The sequence below is a fragment of the Chrysochloris asiatica genome, unplaced genomic scaffold (genome assembly GCF_000296735.1).
Source record: "Chrysochloris asiatica unplaced genomic scaffold, ChrAsi1.0 scaffold00023, whole genome shotgun sequence".
NCBI lineage: Eukaryota > Metazoa > Chordata > Mammalia > Afrosoricida > Chrysochloridae > Chrysochloris > Chrysochloris asiatica.
The window spans coordinates 8393248-8398902 of record NW_006408541.1 but is presented as its reverse complement, the minus strand read 5'-3'; the positions used below and the strand labels follow the sequence as shown (position 1 = coordinate 8398902).

The window sequence follows — 5655 nt, the reverse complement described above, 5'->3', positions numbered from 1 at the left end:
TTTGTGTCCAGTACAAAGAAAGATGATCTAACAGAATGGGCAAATTATCCAACAATATCATTAATATTACACACAAGTAAAATTCACATGAGGAGAATTCAAGATGGCTTGTAACAGTACCAACAGGAAGCCAGAAAGTCAAAAAGAATTGAGAAGAGGATATGGAAGGAGGGATTGTTGTTGTTGTTGTGAAGTGCCGTCGAGTTGGTTCCAACCCATAGCGACCCTGTATAAGGTTTCCGAGGAGCAGCTGGTGAGCTTGAACCGCCAACCTTGCAGTTCAAACAGCTTTGCAGTCTGGCACATTAACCCACAATGCCACACCAGGATAGTATTTCTGAAATCTGATAGATCTTGTCTGAAAACAGAGAATACCAGAAAGATGTTCAATTGTATTTTATAGACTGTGCATTCATCTGTGTGGATCACAACCAATTATGAAGAATGGCAATTCCAGAACACTTAATTGTGCTCATGTGTAACTTATGCATAGGCCAAGAGGCAGTTAGTTATTTGAACAGAGTAAGAGCATACTGTGTGGCTCAAAATCATAAAAGGTGTGTGTCAAGGTTGTATCCTCTCAGCACACTTACTCTATATGTTGAGCAAATAATTTGAGAAGCTGGACTTATAAGAAGAAGAATCTGGCATCAGGACTGGAGAAAGTCTCATTAACAACCTGAGACACGCAGATGACACAATTTTGCTAGCTTAAAGCCAAAGGCACCAAAAGCACTGATGAAATGAAGGAATACATCCTTCCATATGGATTACAGCTCGATATAAAGAAAACAACAATCCTCACAGCTGAACCAATAAGCAACATGGTGATAAATGGATAAATCATTGAAGTGTTCGTGAATCTCATTTCACTGGGACCCATATCTAATACCTATAGAAGCAGCAGTCAAGAAATCACATGACATACTGCATTGGGCCACTGTGTTGCAAAAGACCCCTTTAAAATATTAAAAAGCCAAGATGTCACTTGAAAGACCAAGGTGCATCTAACCCAAGCTATGGTTTTTCAATTGTATCATAAACATGCAAAAGCTGGACAAGAATAAGGGCAACCAGAGAAGAATTGATGCCTTTGGATTACGGTATTGGGTGAAGAAATATTGACTATACCGTAGACTTCCAAAAGAATGAACAAATCTGTCTTGGAAAAAAAGTATATACTGAATGCTCTTTAGAAGTAAGGATGACAAGACTTTGTTTCCTTTACTTTGCACATGTCATCAGAGGGACCAGTCGTGGAGAAGGACATCATGCTTGGTACAGAGTCAGAGAGAAAGAGGAAGCCCCTCAGTGAGATGGCTTGGCACCGTGGCTGTAACAATGAGCATAGAAATGATTGTGAGGACAGAGCAGGACCTGACCTTGCTTCGTTCTGTTATGCATAAAATCACTATGAACTGAAACTGATAGGACAGCATCTACCAACAACAAAATGATTCATCAAGAACTCTATTAACTGGTTAGAGTAGAACCCTGCTCCATAGGGCTTGTCTTTCTTCCCAAACGTCTTTGGAGAGACACGAACCTTTAACCCTTGAGTTACCAGGGGACGCATTAACCATTAGCACCTGGTGGGGACTCCAACGCTACATCACAATTACTATAACATGACACTGTAGGAAAAGCACTGGACAGTGGTTTCCACCAGCCGCTCCTTGGAACCCATGGACAGGATCGCTGTGGATCAGAACTGACCTGACAGCACTTAACAACAGCCACCCACATAAAGGGAACACTGTGGCTCCATACAATAAGCACTGAACTGTGAATCACAAGGTCTGTGGTTCAAACCCACTCAGTGGGAGAAAGATGAGGCATTTTGCTCCCATGAAAATTTAAAGCCTTGGAAACCCTATATGGGATATCTATGAGTCAGAACAGATTACACGGCACCTAACACCAACAATTCATATCAACAGAGTTCTGGTAACATAGCAGGTTATGAGTTAGGTGACTACCCTCAAGGTCAGCAGTTCAAATCTGCCAGCCACTCTGTGGAAGAAAGATGAGGCTTTCTGCTCCCATAGAAATTCACAAGCTAGGAAACCCTATGCAGGGTGGCTATGAGTCAAAACAGACTCCATGGCACATCACCACCACCACCATCCATAAAAGGGGTCCTGGTGTGAAGCTGTAGAATAAACACTGGACTACTAATGGCAAGGTCAGTGGTTCAAGCCCACTGGTCGCACCTCAGAAACCCTATACAGAGTGGCTGTGAGTCAGAACAGACTCAACGGCACTTAACAACAACAACACGCTCATTTTTAAAAAGTGTGTGTGTTACACTGCTGCTGTTACTGTGTGCCGTGGAGTCAATTCTGACTCATAGTGACCCTCTCTAGGGTTTCTGAGACTGTAAATCTTTACAGGAGCAGAATGTCTCATCTTTCTCTCACAGAGCAGCTGGAGGATTTGAGCTGTTTGTCTTGCAGTTAGCAGCCCAACAGGTAAACCCTATGTTACCAGGACATTTTGTGTGTTATACTAACCCCGTATTATAAATATTAAGTAAAGGGAATGTGGATTAGAGCAAATCAGCATGATGGATTAATATGTGTATGTATGTCCTGGTATGGCGCTGTGAGCTAAACCCTGGACCACAATGTCTGCTTGAACCACTTGGTAACAACAACATGCACATATGTGGGGTGTGTGTGTGTGTGTGTGTGTGTGTGTGTGTGTGTGTGTAATAGAACATACACACACATACCATGAAGGTAATGGATGCCAGGGAAGGGCTCAAGCAGGGGTTACCACTGCCTGAACTGTAATTTAGGAGATGATTGTGTTCCTGTGAAGGCAGATGGAGGGAGACACACATAAGGCAGGAGGGTCATCTTAGAACATGGTGACAGGCATAAATGAGGAAGACGCCTCCCAGTGTGCCCTACAGCTCCCCAGAGGCTACTTGGGAATTCTGAGATTTCAGGGGTTGTCTTAGTCTGGGTTCTCTAGAAAATGCAAACCCGTAAAGCTTATAAGTATATACACATGTACAGAGAGGTTTATATAAAGGAAATGGCTCCCACAGTTGTAGAAGTGGGCAAGTCCAGAGTCTGATGTGAGCCAGATGCCAGGCTGCAGGCTCATGACTCATGTAGCTGCAGGGCTGACGAACCAAGATCATAGGGTCAGATGGTAAGTCAGACGGCAGGTCAAACGGCAGACAGAGAGGTCACACAGCAGGCAGAGAGGTCAGATAGCAGGCAGACAGGCAGGCAGGTGGAGCAGATTGTGCAGACAAGATGGCAGGCTGATGATGACTCCCAGGATCAGAAGGCAATAGAGCAGGCCACTGGTTCAAGCCAAAGAACTGGAGGTTGGATGAGAAATCAGATGCAGGATCCCGACCCAGTAGAAAGCAGCAAACTTCTAATATATTGGAAGCAGGCCACAGCCTCAAAAAAACTTCCTTTCAACTGATTGGTTGTAGCGCAGCCCTCTGGCTGTGCGTGTCTGAGGACCCACCTCAGGATGTGAGGACAGTTTGTGGAGCCCGTTAGTGCCCCTGACTAATACTCATGTTGCCGACATGTCCTGCTACCTGCACCCCCTCGGCACATCTCTGTTCATGAGGAACATGGCTGATAATATCAGGCCTGAAGATTTATGCAGAGAATTTGGTTGCTATGGTCCTAGAGTTGAGGTGTATGTTCCATTTGATTTCTACTCTCAACATCCAAGAGGATTTGCTTATGTTTAATTTGAGGATGTTCATCATGCCGGAGATGCTTTACATAATTTGGACAGAAAATGGATTTCTGCACGTCAAATTGAAATCCAATTTGCACAGGGAGATCGGAAGACACCCAATCAGATGAAAGCTAAGGAAGAAAGGTATGGGTACAGTTCTTCATACTATGATGATTATGACAGATACAGGAGTTCTAGAAGTTAAAGTTATGAAAGAAGGAGATCAAGAAGTCACTTTTTTTATTACAACTACAGAAGATCTTATAGTCCTAGAAACAGTAGACCACAGCGTAGCAGAAGCCATTCCCACAGTGATAGATTCAAACATCGAAATCAATCTTTTTCAAGATCTAAATCCAATTCAAGATCGCAGTCCAAGTTCCAGTCACTTGTAGATTTTCTCACTAGACTATGAACTCTTTCCGTCTTCATCATTTTTGACTCTACACCTTCAGCAGCTAGGACAGAGATTCGCAATCTGGTGTCTGCCCGTCAAATCCTACCCACCACCTGTTTGTAAATAAAGTTTTATTGAAACATAACTCCTTCATTTTCTTACTGTCTATGCTGCGAACCACAAGGTCATCAGTTCGAAACTACCAGCTGTTTCATGGGAGAACAACGAGGCTTTCTGCTCCAGTAAAGATTTGCAGCCTTGGAAACCCTGTACAGGGTCACTATGAATCGGAACCGATTCCACGGCACACAACAACAACAACATGCTGCCTTCAAGCTACAAAGCAGACTGGAATACTTGCTACAGAGACCATTGCTGTTGGTGGTGGTGGTGGTGGTGGTGGGTGCCATCAAGCCCATTACTACTCACATATGGTCTTCTAGTTTACAATATTTATGGGAGCAGATCACGAGGTCTTTCGTCCTACAGAGCAGCTGGTGGATTTCAACTGCCAACTTTTTGGTTTGCAGATGAGCACTCAATCATAGCAACATGGCTTGCAAATTCTAAACTATATACTATCTAGCACTTGTCAACCTTGATCTAGCACCATGCTGAAAACATAATATATGCTCAATCAACAGTCCTTCTGTGTATAAATGTGAATAATAAGAAGGTGCCCTTTCATCATACAAGGGATTAACACCACTGCTCGCATTGCATCTGACACACATCTTGAATTCTCCCCCAAGTGTGGTTTCTTTTCCCTGAGTCACATTAATTCTGTCATCTGAGCCAGTCCTTTAGAGAACGTCAGGACAGGCAGGACTAGGGTGTTGTCAGGTTGGCAATGGCAAACCTCACTATCTTAAGCAGGGGTCCTCAACCTTTACACTATGAACAGTTTGGACTGGATAATTCTTTGTGTGAGGAGTTGTGTTCAGTGGCATCTCTGACCACTCCCTTCTCCTTCATAGACATCAGGGGCACTCCTTCACCCCACACGACAACCAAATATGTCTCCTGTGGGGAAAAACCACCACCCAGTTGAAAATCACAGCTCTAGGGAAATTGTCAATAAAAACTATTAGAGGTCTCTTGTAAACAACCCTGAGAATAACCACCAATATATATATATATTTTTTTTTAATGACACGCCACCCTCTGAAACCCATTGTACTTACTCAATTTAGCCAGTCTAGAAATGTCTATTGTCTAGCCTAAATCCTTCATGCTGCATTTGTCCATCTCTGCCATTAATGGAAAATCATTAACAAAGAAGAACTGGTGCATTTGCTCCCTCTGTTTTAGGCTGGGTTGTCTAGAGGAGCAGAACCAGTGAAGCGTATCTGTAAATAGAGAGAAATTCACTTCAAGGAAACAGCTCATACCGTTATGGGGGCTGGCGAGTCCCAAATCCATGAGTTAGGTGGCAGGCTGCTGGCTCACTGGATTGCGGGAGCTTGTTGTTGTTAAGTGCTGCTAAGTCAGCTCCAACTCTTAGCAACCCAATGCACAACAGAACCAAGCACTGCCCATTG

The 5655-nt window shown here is 43.6% G+C and overlaps 1 pseudogene; it reads left to right on the top strand.

Moving 5' to 3' along the window:
• The first annotated feature begins 3556 nt into the window (after positions 1-3556).
• On the top strand, positions 3557-4132 carry LOC102835896 (annotated as a pseudogene).
• The last annotated feature ends 1523 nt before the right edge of the window (positions 4133-5655 follow it).